Consider the following 26,085-nt stretch of genomic DNA (forward strand, 5'->3'; position numbering starts at 1 on the left):
AACAGCGAGTTATTCCATCTTATAGATGTACTTTGTTTGTTCATAGTTTAGCTATGAGCTGTCAGCAGAACACTGACATGTTAGTTCTAGTGAAAGCTGCCACTTTGGAATCCAGTGATTCACAAGGTCTGGAATTTGCAGACACAGGAAGTGATGTCACTCACCCCCCAACCCCCCCCCCCCCCCACCCATGTCTCTCCAAAGAAAAAGGGCCACCTGTCACGGGACCAGGCGTGTTGCCATGGCGACTGGGAGCATGGAGTTTACATAGCATTTGTCTAACGTGCAGTTTTTAACAAGCTCTTGGTGTAGACTTTTGGCAGATAGACTCTACTGTCATTGGTTTATTCTTCGTCTGGTGGATGATGTCACTGGCAGATTGGTGAACTTTGACACAGATGGGTTTTGTACGACCCAGATGAAGTTGTGCATTTGCTGGGGGGATAAAACAGGTGTCGAACATTAATGCAGCTACTTTTTCATGCTGCAGCAAACTTCAGCACTAAACTTGTACATGTGCTTCATCCAGTACAAACTATTTTGCTCTGGGACAATTGGGTCACCATGGTGACTAATCAACTTTTCAGCCATCAATCGACTCAATTTTTGTTTAGATTTATTTATTTATTTATTTTTTTTTGCTGTATTTGGTGTGCTGCGTTTTAGTGGTTTGAAAGTTTGCATGGTAAAATCGTCTCAGAATAGTTGTTGACTACTTCGTCTAGATTTTTGTTTTAATATTTTTTGTTATTTTCTTTATATTTATGTATATATATTAGGGGTGTGAAGATAAGACGATACACGATACTGGGTTCACAAGAACGAGACGATATTTTAACACTATATACACTACCGGTCAAAGGTTTTGAAACACTTATTCTTTATTATAATTTTTTTTTTTCTTCACATTTACAATAATAGTAAAGTCATCAAAACTATGGAATAACATAAATGGAACTATGGGAATTATGTTGTGACTCAACAAAATCCTAAATAAATCAAAACTGTGTTATATTTTAGCATCTTCAAAGTAGTCATCCTTTGCCTTGGTTTTGCAGAAATGTACTCTTGACATTTTCTCAACCAACTTCTTGAGGTATCACCCTGGGATGCTTTTTAAACAGTATTGAAGGAGTTCCCATCTATGTTGGGCACTTATTGGCTGCTTTTCTTTATTATTTGGTCCAAGTCATCAATTTCAAAAACTCTTTTTTTTTTAATTACAAGTTTTGTAATTAAATTAATATGGTGGCACAATTATATTTTTGTCTACAAAACTAATTTCAAACATTTAAGCATACGCCTTCAGATCAAAATATTTTTAAGATCATGAGAAACATTTCAGGCATGTGTTTCAAAACTTTTGACCGGTAGTGTATATGACTAGAAAAATAGTCTTTTATTCGACGGGAATTCACAAAATGCAAAACAATGCAGGTGCATTTTGAAATGTTTTAACTAATCATTTTGTAATGAATGTCACTTCAGTTCTACTTTCTGAGTATGAATTATCATATGCAGTAAAAGACAGAACAATATGCAAGCACTGTAAAAGGTTTTGCCACAAACTCAACTGACTGGCTTCTCTCCTGTATGATTTCACATGAGTCTCTTCAGACCTGGTTTATTTTAGTTGAGAGCTGCAGTGGTTCTGTAGGTGTCTTTGCATAGTGCTTGTGTTAGCCGCGGTGTATGGCACTATTTTCTTACAGTGCTTACATATTGGCTGTGTCTCGTTTGGAAGGCTGCATCCTCTGGAGGTCGCATTTATCAGCCGCATACGTCATCGAGGCTGTCTCATTTCATTTTTTTTTTTTTTTACAATTAACAGCCTCTGACGTATGCGGCCGATAAATGCGACCTCCGGAGGACGCAGCCTTCCAAACGTGACACAGCCTTTGTTCGTGTCTTGTCTGTCACTCTGTCGGTGTTTATTGTTTCCACCGGGTACCTAAAATGCTGCCACACAAACTATTTAAAAGTGGCGGGGGCATCTTCTCTGCTAATTTCACCCTCACACTCCGTCATGCTGATATCGTGAGACAGCTTTTCACCTCAACGAGAAATATCGTCACGTTTTAATATCGCAAGATCTCATGGCACGAGATCTCGTCACACCCCTTATATATAATTTTTAAAGGTTAAAACCCTTTCAGAACATTGTCTTACATTTCTTTTATGTAGTACTGTTGCTTCTGCCATACACATTCAGATGGATTTTCTTTGCCGTTGTGTTTGAGTGTCTCACAATGAGTGTTGCATTTTTAAGATGCTGTTCATCTTTTTTTTTTTTTTTTTTTATTGTCTTGAGACCGTTGAGTTCTGTTTCATTCTTTTGCTCCCCGTCTGGCTATTTTTGAATGAATAAAACATGTAAACGCACCCTAAGAAATGCATCTAATCAAGGTCATGTGATCCCTATGCCAGCCAAATTATACAGGACTTGGATAAATCTAGTTAGTCATCTAGTCGTTCTTGTAATCCACAGACTAGTCGATTTTGAAAATCTGTAGGTTTGCACATCCTTACAACTAAAACTTCCAGTACAAACTATTTTGCCCTGTCTGGGAAAGTTGAAGCTTTTAAGTGCATGTGTGTATTTTGGTGTGAGAGCAAGACTTAAGTTGTGCTATAGCCCAATTAATGTTCCACTCATCTGAATGGTTTCAGTGTGTCCGTTTGGAGTAAGAAATCTTTATTTCCTCCTCTCCTTTCTCTTGCTGTGAAGTTTCTTCCCAAACTCCCATGCGTCTACCCTCCGATTTGCACTCTGTCTCTCACACTCTGTCTATTGTATCTCTTCTCCTTTTCCCTTTCTCTTCAAATTCCTCCAGCTCTCATAGCTGTCGCTCTCTGACCCCACCTCCCGACGGCTGTGTCTAAATGGTGTGATTGTGCATGTGTGTGTATTGGAACGTCTGTGGAAAGTCTGACGCGAGAGCAGAGAGAGTGTGGCTCGACAGCGCTGCAATCCAGGAAACTCCCTTAGAACAACAAGGCATGGCTGACATCCAGAGAGTTCCAATGGAGCCAAAGTTTGTCTCAGACTACCCCTCAGTCACACACTCTCTCGTCAAGAAACTCTGGTCTCACACATACAGTCGGTTGGGTTCATCACTTTTTCTCTTTCTTGCAGTTTTATTGTCTCAAGCTTTTTTACTGTCTGTAAACACTAGGGAAGGTCTGCAGTGGTTAACTGTTCATTGAACAACCAACTAGTCGATTAGTGAGGTCGACTAGTTAATCTAGTTTTTTTTTTTTCTTTTTAGTTTCGAGATTTTTAACAGCGGTGCTCAAGTTTGCTCTTTAACTGTTACACGGTTTCCACAGTCTAGATATGTCTTTAAAATGATCTCCTTTTGAAGCACCTCTGCTACAGCAATGCACATTAAGACACATCTTGTTTCATTGCATCTTACGCTTTTTTTTTTCCCTTTGTAACCTGTCAGGATTGTTGTGTTTTTAAGACACTCTTTTTAATTAAAAAAGATGAGTAAACATTTTAACTAGGGGTGCATGGTATATTAGCATGTGATATTATCAGCTGTGATATTATTATTATTATTATTATTATTATTATCACAATAATATTATTATTGTGCCGATAGTGGAACTACGGCTGATATTTTTGTGCATTTTTTTTAAGTCCAGATTCCAAGCTTTTAAATGACACCTATTTTGTTTCAAATTAGTAGTTTATAAGTAATTTGCTAGCAGCTCCAGTTTTAAGTGTTAAAATGCAAAAGTAAAATGATTAGTTATCGGAATCAGCCAAAATGCCCTGTGAATAATCGGTATAAACCAAGAAAGTCCATATAGGTGCATTCCTACTTTTAACCTCGTGCGACCCCGCATCCACATGTGCAGACGTTGTATTTTGGCTTTGCTATATGCAACGCATAATTTAAATGAAATAAAACTGTCTGAATACTGTTCGCAAGACTCTACACTCATTTTAGGGTTAAACTTCTGGCACATTTTGTCTTGTGACAACAGTATAAAGTTGATATACAGGAAGCGCTGCTACTGGCGCAGTGCCAGCAAAAGTGCCTCTGGTAAGAAACCTAATTTTTTGTTTTCTTTTATTGAAATCTGTTTGAATGTAGAGTAGCATCTCTAGTTTCGTTTGATATGCCACTTAAAAAAAAAAATCTGGTAATTTTTTGCACGTCAGCGTGCTGATAAACATGATGTCCACATATGTTGAAATCAGGACTGCGTTCCCTTAAAAGCTGAAGAAAAAAAACATATTTTTCAAAATTAGAACATATGTGGGTCAGTTCGCTTCATTTTAATAAAAAAAAAAATTATCATCGCTGTACAATATGGTTCTATTCATTAACATTAGTAAATGCATTCCTATATATTTACTGTGCATTTTCACATTGAGAATAAATGTATTCATGCAAAAGCTGAAAAACTTTGCTTTCAGAGGCTTTGAGTTTGAATGAAAATAAGGTGCATTTCTAACTGTTCTGAGACCAGTGCAGACAGACAGCACACTGGAGGTTGTCATTTTTTCAGAAGACTTTCTTTCTTCTGCATAACACAAATTATGATTTTTAGAAGAATATTTCAGCTCTGAAGGTCCATACAATGCAAGTGAATGGGTGCCAAAAATTTGAAGCTCCAAAAATCATATAAATCAGCATAAATTTAATCCATTAGACTCCAGTGGTTAAATCAATGTTTTCAGAAGTGATATGATAGGTGTGGGTGAGAAACAGATCACATTCACATTCTTCTTGTGTTTTTGGTGATTCACATTCTTCGTGCATATCGCACCCTACTGGGCAAGGGGCAAAAAAGGACTTAAATAATGATATGTTTCTTACACACACCTATCATATTACTTCTGAAGATATGGATTAAAACCCTGGAGTTGTATGGATTACTTTTATGATGCCTTTATGTGCTTTTTGTATGGACCTACAGAGCTGAAATAGTCTTCTAAAAACCATCATTTGTGTTCTGCAGAAGAAAGAAAGTCATATCCATGTGGGATGGCATGAGGGTGAGTAAATGATGAGAGAATTTTAATTGTTGGGTGAACTATTGCTTTAAGACTGTTTAGTCAGCTAGCCAGCTAGCAAAGCATCCCAATGACTTGTCAATTTTGAAAATACTGTATGTTGTTTTGCACATCCCTAGTAGACACTCACTGGCATCTCAGTTCCCCTCAAGGCTGAAAGACTCTAAATTTGTCTTTCAACAAGAAGACCATTGTACAGTTCTCCAAGTTCCAGACATTGCTTCTCAAACCTCAAATTATGAGTCTCCACGCTTTCACTGTGTTTGTTTACTGCAGGCATTGTGATGTTTGTTTATATCCGCTATTAATGATGATTTTCTCTTCAAATCTGCGGTTTGGCAATGCAATAGTTGTTTTGCCCCTTATTCTTGGGGCTGTGTCACACACTGTAGCGTGTATCGCCATATTCTCTAAAACCCTATGTGGTGTCTGAACGCAGCTGTTCAGCTGTATTTGATACTAGTTTACAAGTAACATTCTGCTGTTACATTCACAGTATGCCATAAACCACTGAGGTATGCCATCTCTGATTGCTCTTCTGTTTTGGCAACACTGTTGCTGTTCTAATAGGACTGGTACATAATATTACGCTGTCATAACAGCTATTATAACATTTTCTGTGTCAATTTGTTGCAAGCAAATCAGCTCAACTTATTGACTAAACATTACAGGGACATGGACAAACTACTAGGGCTGTGTTCGGAATAGCGTGCTTCCATACTGTTTCTGGAGTTTACTTTATGTGCCTTATATATATATATATATATATATATATATATATATTGTAAAGTATGCAAATTTGATGTATTCTTGAATACCTGAATGATCTACATTTGTGAAAATGTGTTGGTTACAATCAAAACACACTGCAAATCCCACAATGTAATTTGCTTAACTTGACCTTCATTATGTTGAATGAACCAAAATAATACCAGCCGTGACCTTTTTACATATTTTTATTTATTTTGTTATTGACTTTATTAAAAAAAAAGAACTTGAAAATTGAACAAAAATACAAAGGTACATGACCATGTTCTTGATGTATCTAATGAGGGAATGAACCACAATCTCATGAAGCATTACGAATTATGTAATCAAATAATAAAAATAAATAAATATATGAAACTATTGATTTACAGTAGTTGGTTTAAAAGTATAGAAACAATATATTTTAAGTTTATTACAAAATATTCAGATATATACAAATATTTCAGTAATTTGAGAGTGTAGGGAGAATATATTGATTGCATCATTCACAGTGCTTCACGGGAGTGGGCAGTCACTGCAGAGCTCATTTGGCACGCTTTGTTGGCTGCGATTCTCTGATTGGATCTTTTCTCTTCAGGTTCAAGGATACTGTAGTTCTTCAACAGGAATTCTGCTATTAAGCATACTTTTAAAAAAAACATGGTTGAAATAACACTGACTAATGTCTTTAACAGGAGCATATACCAACGATTAACAATCTCAGTACTGGTCGTCAGCCAGTCAGTGCAGTATCTCTGCCTTTTTGTCATGGAGGATAATGGGAAATGTAGGCCGTTGGTCAAAGCCGGTGGTATCGAGTTGCCTGTTGAGGTGTATGGCAGTGGTGTTGTGTGTCTGGGAGAATGTGGGTCATTTGAAGTGGTGGCTCTAAAGTGTGTTGTTTAGCAGTAAATGAGACCTTCTCATTGTGACATGCTGAAAAGAGGGAGAAGAAAGAAGTGGTGCCTCATGGACTGAGTAAAGTGCTCGTCTGATGTAGAAGACCCCCGCTCTGCATGCAGATCACATACAGAGAGCTGCTGTTGACTCCCTCACACACACACACACACACACACGCACACGCACACACACACACACACACAATGCATGAACCTGTCTGTCCACTCACAACAGCCCCCTAATGTTTCTCTCTCGTTTCCTCTCTCATACACCCAAAATGAAAAGCAAACAAATTTTTTTCCTCATAATAAAGATACTCACACTATATCTCTTGTAGGAGCCATAATTCTAATTTAATTTTATAACCTTTAGATTTGTATTTCATTAAATTTTTCAATTAAGAATTGCTTATATATAGATTAATATGTTATGTTATGATATGTTATGTGCATTTATGGTTTGCGAGTGTGTGTACCCCCTCTATAGGTTGTGAGGGAGAAAAGTGCTGATAATGAGGCGCACACCGAGGCAGGGGAAAATGCGGGTGCCAGCACATACTAGGGTTGCACAATAGACCGGTGCTACAGTAGTATCGCAATACTAAAGCTTACTGGTGATGCCACAGTATTTCTTAAACTGTTGTACCATTAATACGGTAGTACCGTAAGTTATGTTGTATGTGCGGTAGTAAATATTATTTTCGCTAAAACCGTCATTTAAATCAGACATTTGTCTGCAATCGCATTTAAAAATACAGTCTTTTCGAGTGGTGTCCCCTTCACGCAGTGCCATTTAAGCGCGCAAAATGCTGATTAGAATTTGCCCTTTACATGGTATTGTTTATTTTTCAGTGAGTGGTTTTCCAAGGCTTCAAACACACACGTCTGAATCCCATCGTGTTAATTTGGCGGTGGTGTCTACTAATGGATAATATGAATTTAAATAAAACTTTGGAGAGTGAGAAGCTTTTTACACAACACAATTTAGTGCCACTTCATTTAACCTAAATGCTTTATCTTAACATTTACAGATTTACTGTTTCTCTGAAAAATCAAACATAGCACTCGTTTATTTATTTTTTTCCAATTACAAATGCATGGTGGCGGTAACTTCACTAAGTTCGCACTTATTAGATCACGTCCCTGAGCCGTGCGATCAAACTGGTGTGTGCGTAATCTACATTCGCGCTGCTGTTTACCAGGAGACTGGGGCTGAATTGGTTATAATAAAAACAGCTGCTCAAAACAGTCTTTACAACGTTACAATATCTTTATTTTTATGTTACCAACATTTGAAATAAGCACAGAAATAATTGAAAAAAAGTTTAAAGTCGTTGCCTTTTGAACTGGGTGTTTTGATGCGGCGAAGAATTATTATTTAATTTTTTTTTTTACATCAAACTAAGAATGTATTAGGTAACAAGTTAGTCCATTTGAGCCTTCTCCCTGTTCATGCATCACTTATTTTCACCACTTCCAGAGCAACAAGTGGAATTTCTAAGAACCATCTTTGCTATGACAAATTGTGTTAAAAATTTTAATTATCCCACGGTCATGGAAAACCTGGAAATATCAGGGAATTCTAAAATTGTGATTTTCAGGTCTGGAAAAATCATGGAATTTTTTATAGTTAATATATTTTAATTTATTACACTCTGTCATTTAATCGGGGTGTTCTCTTTAATCCTTATATGCACCCAGGTAAGGGGCGGGCCTTACCTGGCATAGGACACATGCTTCTATCTGTCTAGCTAGACTTGGTGCAATTGGATGCTTCTGCAGAGGTCAGGTACGGATGCCCTTCCCATAGGTGGATCTCTCCACTCGATGTTTCAGAGAACCGGGGTTACAAATAGTAACCTATTGTTACGTTGCACTGGATTAAAAACACACGGTGAAGAGTTTAAAATATATCATGTTATTTAGAATACCTGACCCAAGGCTCGACAACAAGGACTGCCTGATGGTCCGCACATTCCACAGTTCACAATCACAGTGCACAAAATTCCCAATTTCTTTGTTTTAACATGTTGTTGAAAATGAGCAGTCCACACATTGGAACGCATAAAATCAGCAGTTCATTTCTGTAAATCCATCTCTGTCCGTGCATTTGTCTCTCATCTATCCATGCAGTGTAGACATGGTTTAACATGCACACGCACTCGAACAGGACAGAGCGCAAGTAATGTTCCCAAGTAAAAAAAAGCGCAGTTTCTCTCATTATTTCGCATTTAGAGATGAAGCGCTTAATAAAACCTAATAAACTTTGTTAAACCCCGGTTATACATGTGGCTGGAAATCTGAGCTGCTCAGTATCCAAAGTACAAGTAGGCCTATACATTTCGGTAATGTTTTTCAAAATGTAAACATTAATTCAACATGCTAATGGCGTTTGATATGAATGGAAACAAAATCACTACTGTTATTATTATTTCAGAGCTGTTCAGCTGCAAGGTGAAGATGACTGTTTAAAACGTTCTACTTCATATTTTTTTCTCATAACACCTGTTACACTTCTTGTTTCTGGATTGTACAGATATTTTCTTTCTGTGTTTTGTGTATCAGTCAGTAATCAACCTTCAGCCAATAATCAAATCTTTAACTCAGTGACTAAATTTTTGATCCTGATTGTGAAAACTACACAGCTTAAAAGTTGACAGCAAGACTAAACGGGTGACAGAAAACCCATCATTTGCTCCACAGAACTCTTCACTTAAAAACTTACGTAAATGTCTGGATGGCTGAGGTTAATATGATGAATTCATTCATTTATATCTGTGAAGCACTGATATGGGGTTACATAAGGCATAAATCATATCTTGCAAATTATAAATGTGATACAATTTTGGGGGAAATTGTCTTAAAAACATAATTTTTTACTCACTACAGACACATTTTTAAAGCCGTGATGGTAAACAGCTATTTAAAATTTTTGTGATGGGGCCAGTGAACATTTTGGCAGAGCAAGTAAAAATCCGAACCACTGCCCCGACCGAGCCAGTAGAAAAGCTTTGAGCCCTGCCTGACCAAATAGAGACAGCGATGTGCCACTAATCCCCACCCATTTTAGGATTCACACAATATGTTCGTATGGATTAAATTTAAAATTAAATGTTTTCAGTTGAACTTTTAAAAAACAATGTTGTGGTTTTGTTTTGTTTTTTTACAAATTTGCGATTGTGATTTCGGTGCAATTTTCAGAATGAAAGGCTAAATGTTTGACCATGGAAATTAGCGGACCCACTTTATATTAGGTGGCCTTAACTACTATGTACTTAATCATTTGATACAATGTACTTATGTACATACATGTTGCAATGTAATTACATTTAAAGTACTTGCATTTAATTACATTTGTAGTTACACTGTTAACTTTACCCCTTACCCCAAAACCCAACTCTAACCCCTAAACCTACCCTTACTCCTAAACCTACCCGTACCTCAACCTCAGTAGCAGCAAATGTGGGCATTTTGCAGAACAACATGTAGTTACACAGTAAATACATAGTCTTCTGTGTATTTAATGTTAGTACATAGTAGTTAAGGCCACCTAATATAAAGTGTGACCAAATTAGCTTTTCAAGTCATCAAAAATCATGGAAAAATCATGGAAATTCATTGGTTGAAAAGAGTGTAAACCCTGCACACTATCGTGTGGTATTGTGATACTACTTGGTGTCATGATACTTTAGCTGGTATAGTATTGGAAGATATGATTATGGTATCGTGACAACCCTAGCGCACACTATCATTGACTGTGCACTGGGTGCCATGGGGTTGCAGCGTCTTGTTTAACTTAGCCCCTATACTTTAAAGAATATATGCTTTCTCGTTTTGTTTGATTGTTTATTTCAAATAAATGTGCAACAAGTTTCATTCATATCAGCGTGGGACCTGTTTTTTTGGAAGCATGAGTCAAATTGATCAAAGCACCAGCATTTCCAAGGTTATAGGAAAAAACCACACTTTGTTTTAGCCACTACAACCCATGTCCCAACTTTTCCTGTCTATCTCCCACGCACACACACCCTTTCTTTGAACATCTTCTGTTAGACTCTCATTCACCATATGGATGTGCTCTGATACATACACACACACACACACACACACACACACACACTCCCACGCACTCTTATCTAAAACACTTTGCGTTTTACTGAAACCTCTCAGCTTTAGCTTGAGCATATTGTGTAACTGCTTTTATCAGTACATAAGTATAACTTTAAATGTGAAGTCACTAGCATCATGGAATTGCAGAAATATTGACTGCTTACAAACCGGTTTTCCAAAACATTCCCTCTGTTTGCCATTAGTCGAGCAAACAATTAGTCCCACCCTGAACTTATGCCATTGGTTGAGCCAAAGTTGCCATGTTGACATGTTCAAACAAATAGCCATTTTTCAATAACGCCACATTGATTACATTTTTGAGGAGAATCAGACTATTGATGGCTTACCTATAGTTGTCTATGCATATTAATCTTAGATAGGAGAAAATATTTTAACGTCCATAAAGCCACTTTAAAAGCGCTCCTTTATATCAGAGAGTAAATAAAGATTGCAAACCTGTGACTAACCCAAATGTGGTTTCTTATCTTTTAGGCGTTTATTGATATTTCTTAAACTATTTCCATGAATTGCATAGTACATTGAGATGTGTTTCGTGAGGATAGGTTGTTTTGTTCTAGTCCAGGATAAGAGACTCTGCTGCTCTGTTAATTTGCTCTGCAGATGTGCATATCAGATGGTTTGAATTAAATGCTAGATTGCTCTCACAAGGTCAGCTATGAGAACTCGGAATTCCTCTCTGTTTGCCTCTATTTCTGATAAAGCAGCCATGTGAAAGTAGCAAACTGCTATTTCATTTGAAGAGACATCATATCTCTTAGTGTGGTACCATAATTCATGCACCTGTGCAACAGTTTGAAAGAAGCACATTTTAGAATTTTAGTCTAGCGGGGTACAAAAGTCTAGTCCACAATGAAAATCTGGAATTTTAAACCTGGAAATAGTTTTAGAATTTTTAACATAAAAAAAGAAAAAGAAAAAAGAAATTATGTAAAATTAATTAGAAATACTTAAAAGGAGTAATTCTTACCCCATTAAAAAAGTTTTACTCCTAAAGAAATTAATTGTAATTTGAAACTTATATACATCGATCAGCCACAACATTAAAACCACCTGCCTAATATTGTGTAGGTCCCTCGTGCTGCCAAAACAGCATCAACCTGCATCTCAGAATAGCATTCTGATGCTAGATGCTATTCTTCTCACCACAATTGTACAGAACGGTTATCCGAGTAACCGTAGACTTTGTCAGTTCAAACCAATCTGGCCGTTCTCTGTTGACCTCTCTCATCAACAAGGCATTTCCATCCACAGAACTGCCCCTTACTGGATGATTTTTGTTTTTGGCACCATGCAGAGGAAATTCTAGAGACTGTTGTGCATGAAAATCCCAGGAGATCAGCAGTTACAGAAATACTCAAACCAGCCCATCTGGCACCAACAATCATCCATGCGATTATCTAATCAGCCAATCATGTGGCAGCAGTGCGGTTAATAAAATCATGCAGATACAGGTCAGGAGCTTCAGTTAATGTTCACATTGACCATCAGAATGGGGAAAAAATTTGATCTCAGTGATTTGGACCGTGGCATGATTGTTGGTGCCAGATGGCGCATCCACACCACTTGGTGTCACTGTAAGTGCACCTTTAAATTCTGCACTATTTCAAGATCACTATGCTAATTAAATTGTTAGCTTCTTTTTGTAAAAAATGTCAGACTTCAAAGATTCTCTTTGAAACATTCTCAAATCATGCTGGGATAACACGGATGATCAGGTTTTGCATAAACTTGTGGAGTTGATGCCAGCTCAAGGGTATTGCTGTCAGTTAAGCAAAAGGGGGGCATAACGAATACCTAATTAGACATTCTAAAATTCATATTAGCCTATTTTTTTTATTATTTATTTATTTATTTATTTATTATTATTATTATTATTATTATTCAGTTTTTCAACTTTTTACACATTTTTATATTGATAATATAATTTGCATTGAAAAAGCTATATTAAATAAAAAGAATGCAAAATAGATACATTTTCACAAGTGGAATTTATAGTGAAAAAAATCTCCCCCATCTTCCAGATCCTATTCCTCGTTTTGAATCTTCTGGGTCATGGAGCAGCAGAGCTCAATATTTCAGGAGAACTGCAGAACCGAACGGCCAGACAGATTAATTGCATCGAGAACCAGGAGTACCCTCACAACAGCTTTTGCTGCAAGAACTGTGAAGCTGGTAAGTAACAGTAAAGATGTGTTGCTGTCGAACCGTGAGAACTTCCTCAGTAAAGGCAGTACTGTAAACACAAATGCCTAATCTTGCTCAAAGCAAAGTTTTGAAGTAAATTAAAGCATGACATTTTTCAAGATGTTTAAAATGGCTTTCCAAGCTTTGTCCATGATGTGCTGACAAACATCTCTCTGTGACGCTATTAGAACATCAATCTTGGATGGAGATTCGAACAAAACCAACATTATTTAAGAGAACCAACATGTGTAGCTGAGCAGTCATCATTCACAGTTGCAAAACACTGGTTCCTGAGAGGCAGTGTCCTGTGAGGGTTCTTTGCTTTTTTAGGCTAAAAGGAGACAGTTGTAGGACTGAATTTGGTGTTGGTACAAGAGGATGAGTACATTTTCATTTATGGGTGAAATGTCCCCTTAAGCAATGCTTAACTCTTAACTAACAGTCCAGTAAGTCTTACTGACAAACCCGCTGATCGGAATTTAGCAAAACAAATACAGAATTGAGATTTGTTAGAGGGTTGTTTTTTTTGAACACACAAAAAATAAATAAATAATAATAATTCTGATACAACCTTGGTCAACCACAGGATGGTAACTCATTACCATGGTTAGATGTAAATACACCGATCAGCCACAACATTAAAACCACCTGCCTAATATTGTGTAGGCCCCCCTCATGCTGCCAAACAGCGTCAACCCGCATCTCAGAATAGCATTCTGAGATGCTATTCTTCTCAACACAATTGTACAGAGCAGTTATCTGAGTTACCGTAGACTTTGTCAGTTCGAACCAGTCTGGCCATTCTCTGTTGACCTCTCTCATCAACAAGGCATTTCCATGTGCAGAACTGCCTCTCGCTGGATGTTTTTTGTTTTTGGTACCATTCGGAGTAAATTCTAGAGGCTGTTGTGTGTGAAAATCCCAGGAGATCAGCAGTTACAGAAATACTCAAACCAGCCCATCTGGCACCAACAATCATCCATGCGATTATCTAATCAGCCAATCGTGTGGCAGCAGTGCATAAAATCAGGCAGATACGGGTCAGGAGCTTCAGTTAATGTTCACATCAACCACATTTTAGTACTAGATAATTGACAATCGTCAAAAGATGGATATTATGGCCTGAGATGGACTCTTAAGTTCTATATTATGTCGTGTCAGATTATTAACATATGTCAAAGAAAGAATATAATGACCTTAGATGGCCTTAAATGTTGTAATCTTGTTTAATATAATATAATACATACTGTAGTATAATATACTATATTAAATATGTAGTTCTATCTCAGACTCCTCTCTAGAGAAGGCAATCATAAGAAATTTGACTTTTAATTAAAGGAGTAGTTCACCCAAAAATGGAAATTTTCTCATTTACTCACACTTATGCCATCCCAGATGTGAGTGACTTTCTTTCATCTGCTGAACTCGAATGAAGATTTTTAGAAGAATTTCTCATCTCTTTTGGTCCATACAATGCAACTGAATTGGTGCCAAAATTTTTAGCACCAAACATCACAAGTCAGCATAAAAGTAATCCATAAACCTCCAGTGGTTAAATCAATGTCTTCAGAAGCGATATGATAGGTGTGGGTGAGAAACGGACCACTTTTACATTCTTCTTCTGTTTTTGGTGATTCACATTCTTCATGCATATCTCCCCTTACTGGGCAGGGAGAAGAATTTCTAGCATAAAAGGAATTAAATATTGATCTGTTTCTCACCCACACCTATCACATAACTTCTGAAGATATGGAGTAAAACACTGGAGTCTTTTGAATTACTTTTATGATGGCTATATGTGCTTTTTGGAGCGTCAAAATTTTGGCACCCATACATTTGCATAGACCTTATTCACGCTAGCACCATCTTTGATTTTTAATGGGAATGACAACGAGGCTGTGAGGTATAGACTTACCATCTCTTCAATGGCATGAATGGTATAAAGCTGTGTAAAGCTCCTAGATCACATCTGATTTTCCACAACTCATGTTGTCTGGAGTTCTTTATATACTGAATGTTCTTGGACAGATATTTTATCAATGTTTTGCCCACGGAACGATCCAAAAAACACTTTAAACTGCAGTACAGCTCATTGAAGAGACTGTAAGTCAGTCCGTCACAGCCTCATTGTCATTCCCATTAAAAACATGGTGCTAGCAAGAATAATGTCTTATTGTATGGACCTACAGAGCTGAAATATTCTCTAAAAATCTTCATTTGTGTTCTGCAGAAGAAAGAAAGGCATACACATCTGGGATGGCATGAGAATGAGTAAATGATGAGAGAATTTTCATTTTTGGGTGAACTATCCCTTTAACGATTCCAGTTCCTTAATGATTCCGAAAATTCTGATTCTTAATTAATTTGTTTGCAAACGTTGACATGTAATGTCTGTCATAAAATGTCTTTTAAAATTTTTCCAACACATTCTCTCCTCCATTGGCAGGCACCTATGTGAGTGAAAAGTGTAGCAGGGACCTGGAGAAGGGCATGTGCACCCCTTGTGAAACGGGCACATATGCCGAGCACCCCACAGGCATGGAACAGTGTCTGCAGTGCAGCCAGTGCCACAGAGGTAATGTTCTTCACCATCCTTTCTAAACCAGCCATTCACTCCTGGGGTTTAGTCCCTATCACTGTTAAATGCTTGTGAAAAGCCAAGTCTGATCTTTCTGTTTGGATCGTGTTTAAAGATAGCGTTTGTGTAAACTGTCTGGTCTGTGACTGGCACTTAGAGAAATCTCAAACTTCTGCTTTTATAATTGATTGTTGAGTTTTCCAGTAGACAGCCATCTGTAGTATGCGCTGAATCTCCAGAGAAGCAGAGCACTGAGGAATGTAACATTTATACATCTCAAATGAATAATGGACCACACCTGGACTTAGGCATGCTGGGAAGGCAATAATCCGCTACCTTGGAATACTGTTTTTGAATAGACAAAACAAAACAAACTTTCAAAAATCATATAAACTATCAACGTTGGCTTCGGAACTCTTTGCTTTTGAAGTCTCGCCTTTTTTAAAGAGGAAAACACATTGAAGCCATCACAGAAAGTTTAATCGTGACAGCCCCGTTCTTCTGCAAAGTTATTTAGCCTGTCTCTGGTTACTACAAAGTCAAAGCCATCCATTTAGTTTCTGTTTATTTTGATTGGACAGCCCTGTACACCATTTATTAAACCATTTGATTTACCTAAACACTTAGCCACTCTCCCACAAGACCTACTGCTTCTAAAGATCCAAACTTTACTGTAAACAATATACACTTGCATAAACAAAATTTTGCCCACCCATTTTATACAGTAAGCCTCCCATAGGATTCTCATGGGGATGGGGACATAAGCAAGGCCCCATGAATAGAGCCGAGTCTAATGTTTCCTGTGCCAGACACCTCACTCCTGGGAATCTGATTTCCTAGTGTTATATGATCTGGGTGTGGCCCCACTCCTGTGTTCTTTCTCTTGCCATTTGTTTGAATGAGTACTATCTATCCATCTGTCCGTCCATCCGTCCGTCCGTCCATCCATCCATCCCCTTGTGTGGGTGCATTGTTAGTTGTGTGTCTGTTGTATGTAATTATGTGTGTGTGTTTTAGGATGATGTAGGGTGTGTCTGTATCATGTAGCATCTTGTTTGGTATCTATTTTGTATATGAGTGAGATGCAGCCCAATTAATCACTCTCAGGCTTGGCCTTTCCGCCTGCTGAATTACAAAGCTGTGTTAAAGTTTTTTTTTTTTTTTTTTTTTTTTTTTAATAAGCCTGCCTTCTATCCCAGTTTAATGTGCATAGGCAACTATAAGTCAGACATTCATAGGTTGATTCCCCTGAAAAGTGTAAAAAAAATATTGGCTCTATGGTGCTATCAAAACATTTTAGTAACAACTATGAATCTTGATCTGGTTTGATCAAGCATTGATCCAATCATTCATTTCACCCTTCTTTCAGAGGTGTGTTAGCTATGGCATTCCATGCATTTCAGATGTTCTGAGACATATTTCTTGAAACAATTATACATTAAATAATTTTCTATCTAGACTGTATCTGCATTTGGATTAAATCTGAATTGATCACACATTATTCAGACTTTCAGAGGTGTGTTAGTTAAAGGGATAGTTCACCCAAAAATTTAAATGCTCTCATTATTTACTCGCCCTCATGATAACCAAGGTGTGTATGACTTTCTTTTTTCACCAGAACACATTTGAAGAAAAATAGAAAAATAGCTTAGCACAGTAGGTCCTTAAAATGTAAGTGGATGGTGATTTCAGTTTTGAAGCTCCAAAAATCACAGATAGTCAGCATAAATGTCATCGATACGACTCCAGCGGTGAAATGAATGTCTTTTAAAGTGGTACGATTGCTTTTGGTGCAAAAAATATCAATATTTAAGTACTTTTTAACTATAAACCTTCGCTTCCGGTAAGCTTCACGAGAGGGCAGATTTCAAGCGGTCTCTTCGCGTGACGTATTCACGTTGTCATGATACAGAGGTAATCTCACGTTCTCCACTTGGTTGAGACATCCAGGATAAGCACACAAATGTAAAGAAACAGATAAAAACAGATAAACCAAAACCAGCCAAGTTACTGTACAGCTTTCCTCCTCCTCACTTGTAAACTGCGCTGCTCATCTGGCTGTGATGCATGTGCCTCAGTTCTTGCGTGTCTCAAGTGCCAATGCGATTACGCCACTGCTGACCGGAAGCATGATTTAGAATTTTAAAAAAAAGTACTTAAATATGTATCTTTTTCGCAGCAAAAGCAATCGTGTCAATTTAGAAGACATTAATTTAACAGCTGGTGTCGAATGGATGACGTTTATGCTGACTGTCTGTGATTTTTGGAGCTTCAAACCTGAAATCGCAATCCACTTGCATTTCAAAGACCTACTGAGCTAAGATATTTTTCTATTTTTCTTCAAATGTGTTCTGAAGTAAGAAAGGGATATCATAAGGGTAAGTAAATAATGTATATAGACCTGGGATATCATAAGGTTGAGTAAATAATGTATATAGATTTTAGTGCATTTTAGCTGTTTTCTGAGGCACAGGGGCGGACTGGCCATGGGGAGATCCAGGACTTTTCCCAGTGGGTCGGCCGCGAAATAGGGCTGAACGGGCGGCGATAAGCTGAAACGGGCCACTGCGTTATGCTGAATGGGCCACAAAAGGATGTTGTGATATGCTGAAGGGGGCTGCGATATGCAGAAAAGGAACCCCCCCCCCCAACTTTAGGGCCATTTTCTATGTAAAATCCAGGGCTGATTTCTCTCCCCAGTCCACCCCTGCTGAGGCAGATATTAGCTGTAATACATTGTTATACATTGGATTGTTATTCTCTCTGGATCAGAATTGAATGTGGATCTGGATTCAATTTTAATCTGGATTGATCAAACATTGATCCAATAATTCAGAGGTGTGACTTCTCATGCATTTCAACTGTTTTCTGAGGCAGATATAAACTAATTGTAACAATTATACATTCATTTATTATTCTCTCTAGATCTAGATTAAATCTTGATCTGGATTAAATATGAATCTGGGTTGATCGAACATTTATTCAATCTTTCAGAGATATTGTAAGATTTTCCATGCATTTTGCTGTTTTCTGAGGCAGATATTACTTGAAACAATAAAACACTGAATTATAATTCTCTCTGGACTGAATCTGGATCAAATCTGAATCTGGATTGATCAAATATTTATCCAATCTTTCAGAGGTGTGTTAAGACTTTCCATTTGTTTCATCTGTTTTTGAGGCAGATATTAGTTACGGTTATACATTGAACCTTTATTCTATCTGGATCTGAATTGATCCAACATTGATCTAATCATTCAGTTCGCCCTTCAGATCTTCTAAATTGAAACTCCCTCCATTACTCCTCTTCCACTTCATATTTCTCATCCCTTCATCCTTCACTCCCTCACATCTCCTTTCTCCTTCCCTTTACAGACCAGATCGTGGTTGCAGAATGCACCAGCACAAGCAACACCAAGTGTGAATGCAAACCCGGTTCCTTCTGCCTGCCGGACGAGCCATGTGAAGTGTGCAAAAAATGCACCCAGTGAGTTGCTCTCCACCTTTACAATGTGCTCCTCCTCTCCATCTGTAGTTTTGCCGCACAACACCCTGATGAAAGCTGCCAAATCCGACACTCCTACCTTCTTTTCTCTTAACCTTTCAGCCCTAACACCTGCTTTATGTCTTTGGATCACCACATCCAATGAGTCAAATCCCTTTCCCACTGATTCACTAGCTCCACCTTTAACCCCCTCAGGCTTTCACGGCATTAGTCATGATGACTGTCATTTTGAGTCTCCCATTTTAAGCCTTTCGGTTCACACCCATTTTGAAAGGCTGACTTTGTCATTTTTTTGTCGTTCTTTTGCAGGTGCAAAGCAGATGAGGAAGAAGTGAGGAGCTGCACACCAACGGCTAACACAAAGTGCAGGAAACGCTCCCCATACCCAACGGAAGGTCCGACTGATAAGCCAAATCACCATGTCAAATGGCAGTGAAGCTATAGGTATAGAAAAGCATATGTCTCTATTAAGTAACAAATATAAATAAAATGAAATCAGTGCCCATAATATTATAAAAAAGTGCCCAAGCCATGATTTTAATAATGATTAATAATGACAGAAGGAATTAATTAATTCTCCTGTTTGTCTTCAGCAGTTATTCTACCAATCTTGATCTGTATTTTTGTGATCATCGCATTTGGAATATATTTCAGGAGGAAGCGCCAACAGCGACTAAGTGGTATGTTTGAAATCTTTGTGTTGAGGAACACATGAATGACAGGTGTTCGATTTATAACAATATAAGAAATTGTAAACATTTTCAGCGTATTTTAGGTATAAATACTGTAGAGTTTATGATGTAAACATTAAAGTGCTTATGGCAAAGATCTGCAAGGTGTAAAGTCAAAATTTCTAATGCTTTTAATGCCACTTTTCTTTCCAAAATGTCTTTTTTTTTTTTTTTTCAGAAACTCATGGAGATTTGAATGAGGTTAAAGTGCCAATCGTAAGTGCCTGTTGGCTAATTCTGCCTTATTTTAATTTATTCATTGGCTCTCTTTAGTATTTGATTCTAATTTGGTCAATTTTGGCATTCTGTGCTCAAATATGTTTGTATAATTGCAACATAACTGTATAATTGATTGTTCCCATGTATCTGATTTCTGATATAGCTGTGCTAGTTACATGTCTCTCGTAATACTGCATGATGTCCTCTTCTCATATAATAAAATAATTTTAACTCAAATCAATATCTATTCATATTGTATTTAATTATTTGTTATGTAATGCAATAAGCAGGATCATGTACAGTCAGACCTTATTAATACAAATAAAACCCCAAAGTTATCAGGACCCAGATATATGACTTGAGAAATTCAGAAATTAAAATTTTGGCATATATTTTCCTGGTGCCTTAATTAAACTTTGCACGGTTGAAATGCTTATAAGTCTTGCATTAGGTCTCTTAATCCATGGTTTTAATCATCTTTTGTTGACACCCCTCAGGATCAATCATGCCCAAGTTCAGAAGAGGAAAAAGAGAACAACCGCAATGCTGGATTAGAGAGGGCAGAGGAGCAACGGCCAGAGTCCCGCCCCTTGTTGACGCAGGAGACGCAGGAAACGGGCACCAAGAGCATCCCAGTGGAGGATGAGGACCGGGGACTTGGCGACAGCTTACCAAACACAACCAGCTCTTCCCAAACCAGCCTGTCTGCCCTCCCTCCTGTAGTCTGCATCGGGGACTCACCACGGCCAAGCCCCCCGGTCCAAAGACAGACAGAGAGGGATACAGAGACATGGGCACGGGTAAGTAAGAATGAGATGGTCGCAGATCCATCACACAGTCATTATAAAGCAAAATACTCAGAAACAGCAAGATAATGCGTTCAAATATATGTCAATTTCCTTGTTTGCAAACAGAAGGGTAATTCACAAAGAAATGTGTGGGTAATTTTTATCCCTTAAAATCAAATAGAAAAATAGAAAAAATTGTAAATTGCTATTTTAGGACCATTAAATTATTTGCCTTGTGATGTTATCATCATGATAATTGAGCACATTTTGCCTGAATGTTCTCATTACTGTAAAATGAGAGAAAAAAAAAAATCTGTAAAACAGCAAAGAAAATCTTTCTGTCCAGACACAATGCATTTTCATATTAAAATAAGCTGAAAATAAATGTATAACAACAAATACTATAATGACATGTGCAATGAATTTATAAAATTAGCTGGACAATTCTAGACATTTTTCAAGTGTACCAAATACATTAGAATTAGTGTTACTTCACTGTATTAACTAATTTTACAACATTATCAAACCTATTTTCTCCTCCTTTAGGATGATGGCCCTCTCAGAAAACTTGTTCCTGTACTCGGTAAGAGATTTCTCTCTTGGCTGTAGTATTTACCATTTGGTGAAGTTAACTTAAATGCTTTTAAATGTACTTAAACAGTCTCCACTTATTCTTTTGTGCGTAGAAACATTCATTACCACTCTGTGATTCATACAAATTAGTGATTATAATGGCACCTTATTTCTCTGTTAACACAATCCTGAGTGTGGTTTTGCTTTTTCATGATTTCCTGTTTTCAAGCAATACAACCTTGTGCCAATCAGTAACTTCCTTGTTAACACTGAACTATACTGCTTATCATCACATTTGTATTTCAAGAGTGTATTCTGTAGACATCAATAGACATTCTGCTCCTAGTAACAGTACTCACTGAGAACCATCAAACAAGTTCTAAAGTCTCATTGCTCTGGCTTTTGTAGTTGAGGAGGAATCGTTGAGCAAGAGCTTCGATCTGTTTGATACCCTGGACGTGCGGATCCACAACAAGTTCTTCCGTAGCATCGGCGTGAGCGACAATGCCATTAAGATGGCAGAGGCACCTCACCATGTGGACAAAGTCTACGAGCTCCTGCGGGTGTGGATGCAAAAAGAAGGGCTTCGAGCAAACATCAACACCTTACTTCAAGCTCTGCTGGATCTGGACCAGCGGTATTCTGCAGAAAACATTGCCTCCAAGGCTGTGGAAAGAGGCTACTACAAATATGAGTGATGACTCTTAAAGACTTCAAGAGAAACTCTTTGTTATTGAGTAAAAGAACAAAATAATGGAAATGTGTAGGTGAGGGTCAAGGGGTGGGTTAGGAGTTTCATAATATCCTCCCCATGGGCCTGTTGGCCTCATGGCATGAACTGATTTCCCATTATGGAACTGGTGGTGATGCCTTTGGAGAATCGTATCTCTGTAGCGCCCGCAATGGGTTCAAAAGCCAACACTGGACCCTTTTGAGGTTTTACACTGGCTTACAGAAGAGGGCGCTGTTTTCCTTCTAAACAGTGCATACAAGTGTCACTCGATGCACTTGCCTCAGGCTTTCAAACTACAGGTTGGTCTGAAGCCTACATTGATGTCGTTAAACCTTTGGTAAAGCCAAACGTGTAGATAGTTCTATGCCTTTTGTGTTTATTTTGACTAAATACTGACAGGCGTCATGCACATTTGTAGTTCAAACTAAAGATTTTGACATAGTCTAGCTTTACACTACATGTAGATGGTGTAGACGGATTTCAGTTGCTGCCGTAAATCACTTGTTTGTCACAAGCACTCAGAGTTACAAACGAACAAATAAAATTCTCAAGCTGAGCTCTGAATGAATCATCTGTAGATGAATTGTTTTGTGAATTTAAGACGTATCAGTAATGGGATTTGCCATTCAATGTTTCAAATTGTTTTCCAGCTGTTGGCATATTCTCTTATATGTCAGCAGTTTAGGATTTCGTATAAAGTTCAGATCAGTCATTACATTCACCCTGGTTGTTACAGAATATCCTCTATACTGGGCTGCCCCAAGTTATGCCAGTCTGATTTTTTTTTTTTTTTTTACCCATAGCCGTTTTTATCTGCTTTTGTGCAAGGCTGAGATGGCATTGCTTACCTTCTCAGTCTTTTCTTGCCTCTTCCGTTTCCTTATTTATATTTGAATAAGTGATGTATTTATTTTTATTGTGTTATTACGTATTATTTATACCTGTTACTAATATTCACTCAGGTGTTTCCTGATGAATTTATTGTGACTACGATTTTCTCCGGATGAATTCACCAAGCAAATTCTTCCAGCCTTTTCACAAGCAAATAAACCAGATCATCTTCCCAGAGTTCTTCTGTAGCTAAGACATTTCTCTGTTTCGTCGTTTCTTATTAAAATCACAAAATGTGTCCGTTGCTGCATACGTATGTTCACAACTAGTGGTGTCATTGTTAATGATATTAAGAAAAAGCTTGAAAGAGTACCACGGTCAGTATCTCTTGGGCACTTGTAACTGCGTACGCAGGTCCAAGTTGAATTAATGTTGAGGATTAGGAGGCATTTCGAACTTCCGCTCGCTGTTCATGCTTTAAATGCAGTAGTACACAGGTACAAGTTTTTTAATAGTTAAAGATGAAGGAAACTTATGCTCATCGAAAACTACTTACCATTTGGTTGTCTTTTGTCTAGGATGTCCATAGTATTAAACAAAACTAATAGAAAACTAATAGATATATTTATAGAAGCCCAAATTAATGAAGTATAGAGACTGCCTTAAAACCGAAGGAACAATCTGACTTTTAAGATGAAAGTTATCAAAGTAAACAGGGCCCCAGAATTTAAGTAGCAGTTAATGAACTGCAACATCTGACTCAGCTGCATAGCTTTGTAGCTTAAGATGTGAATGAAATATGACCTTTATATGTATATATTTAGTGATTAGGAACACAAATATCTGATATGCTTCACCTTGTAACTCAGTTAACTTTGAGTTGACATAGAAAGCTAAACAGGACAAAATGAATTAGGAAATTGTAGAGCTGTCGTACAGTGCAGGGCACTGCCATCTATTGACATAGAATTGAAAAGTGAGAGAATAAACTGCATCAATTTCAAGGGACCTTTTTTCCATTTCTGACCATTATATTCTGTCTCTTCATGTCTTTCAACACTTTGCACTGACTCCGAGTCTAACATGGAGTCTCACTTTAAATATAGGTGCAGGAGGTTTACCTCTGAGCTTTTCAATACCATCTTTTTCTCCAACGTTTTTCACTACACATTTTTCTTGCTTTTATGCTTCTAACACAGCAGCATGTCTCAGTGCTAGCTCATTCAGTGCTTTATTTTCCAAAATATCTCTCTGTGAGTAGGTTTTATATTTTTTTGTCCCCTTAGACAATTGTATGCTCATTTGTGAATGTAAAATATTTGCTGTTGCAAAGTTGTTTGTAGAATGTTTTTGTTTTAAAATAAAATGATGCTTTACAAAACAGTTTCCATGGTGAGTTCATTCATTTGTGGTGAATTTTCATGCTGTCCAAGCTCTTTAAACATCTTGGGTAGGGTTTTGAGTTAGTGTGATGATTTTCAATGTAATTTAAAATGTTTATGATGTTGTATTGTAGATGAAGTGATCATGGTCATGTTGGATTGCATGCATGTTTTTTATTTTATTATTAGTGGCACTTGCAAGCATTTCTATTGATTACTATTGCTTCTACTGTACTTAGAGTTAGGTATTTTAACAAACCCCATTAGTAAACAAATGGAATGTAACTCATCCCTTATTGTTTGTGCTACGGACATGAATGATACCTCAAATTGTAAAGCTTGTTGAGGAAAGGTGTACTGTTATGTTCCTTAAGGTGTTTTTACATCTTAAGGACAAGTGAGAACAGGCCATCCCCATTTTGGTTTATTTTTAGATTTATTCTGGTCCCTAGAAATGAATCGGGTCCCTCTTTTATCATCCGCCAGGGTAAATCTGTACATTTAAAGGAATATTTCGCCCAAAAATGAAAATTCTCTCATCATTTACTCACCCTCATGCCATCCCAGATGTGTATTAATTTCTTTCTTCTACTGAACACAAAGATTTGGAGAATATTTTAGCTCTGTTTAGTTCTTCATAATGCATGTGAATGGTGACCAGACCTTAGAAGGCCCAAAAATCACATAAAAGTAATCCATACGACTCCAGTGGTTAAATCCATGTCTTTTGAAGTGATATGATGCGTGTAGGTGAAAAACAGATCAAAATTTAAAGGAGTGTACATAGTACATAATACAAGTATTACTTATTACTTATACAAAAATAAGTAGATATTAAAATATTTCTCAGAGTACATGGAATGATGATGCACAAGAGGGCGCCAACACACATGAGGGTGTGCACATGTCCGAAGACTTTGTGTGTGCAAACACACATCTACATATGTGCACATCTAAAGGATTGGGATGCTCCTGAACACTTAATATTTCTGTATTTTGTAGTCTAATCCATACATTTCCAATGGCCAGTCATTTCTGACTGGGAACACAAGTGTAACAAAGTGAAATAAAACAAACAAAAAATGTAGAGAAAATGCTCCAATTTTTGTTTGAGTGTTTTCAGATACCATGGACAATGTCAATGAATTTTATTACAGTTGGATTAAAAAACAAAACAAAAAAAAAAACAGCTGTCCAGGTCAGAATGACTGGAACACAATATAAGGGTTTAAAATGAGGGACAAGCTGAAATTTACTTTTGTGGTAATCAACATTATGCCACAAATATTGTCTATTGAGCTTAATTTATACTGAATCCAGATTATTCCTTTAAGTTCTTTTTTAGCTGAATGTGAAAGTCACTTCCACACCAGACTGTGAAAGTAAAAGTGTAGATTTACAGTTAAAAAGGACTTAAATGTAGACCTGTTTCACACCCACACCTATCATACAGCTAGGTGTTGGTGCAAAGATATGGATTTAACAACTGGAGACATATGGATTACTTTAATGCTGCCTTTATGTCCTTTTTGGACCTTCTGAGTTCTGGTCACCATTCACTTGCAACAGAGTTGAAATATTTTTCTAAAAATCTTTGTGTTCTGCAGAAGAAAGAAGTCATACACATCTGGGGTGGAATGAGGGTGAGTAAATGATGAGAGAATTTTAATTTTTGGGTGAACTATCCCTTTAAGTGAACAGATTTCCCCTTATGTATATGTATGTATATACATATACATACATATACATACA

General features: G+C 37.3%; 1 pseudogene; it reads left to right on the top strand.

Moving 5' to 3' along the window:
• Nucleotides 1-24,327, top strand: part of LOC127431104 (tumor necrosis factor receptor superfamily member 1A-like) — a 39,781-nt pseudogene extending 15,454 nt beyond the window's left edge.
• Nucleotides 24,328-26,085: the final 1,758 nt, after the last annotated feature.

This window comes from Myxocyprinus asiaticus, chromosome 40 (assembly GCF_019703515.2).
Source record: "Myxocyprinus asiaticus isolate MX2 ecotype Aquarium Trade chromosome 40, UBuf_Myxa_2, whole genome shotgun sequence".
Classification (NCBI taxonomy): Eukaryota; Metazoa; Chordata; class Actinopteri; order Cypriniformes; family Catostomidae; genus Myxocyprinus; species Myxocyprinus asiaticus.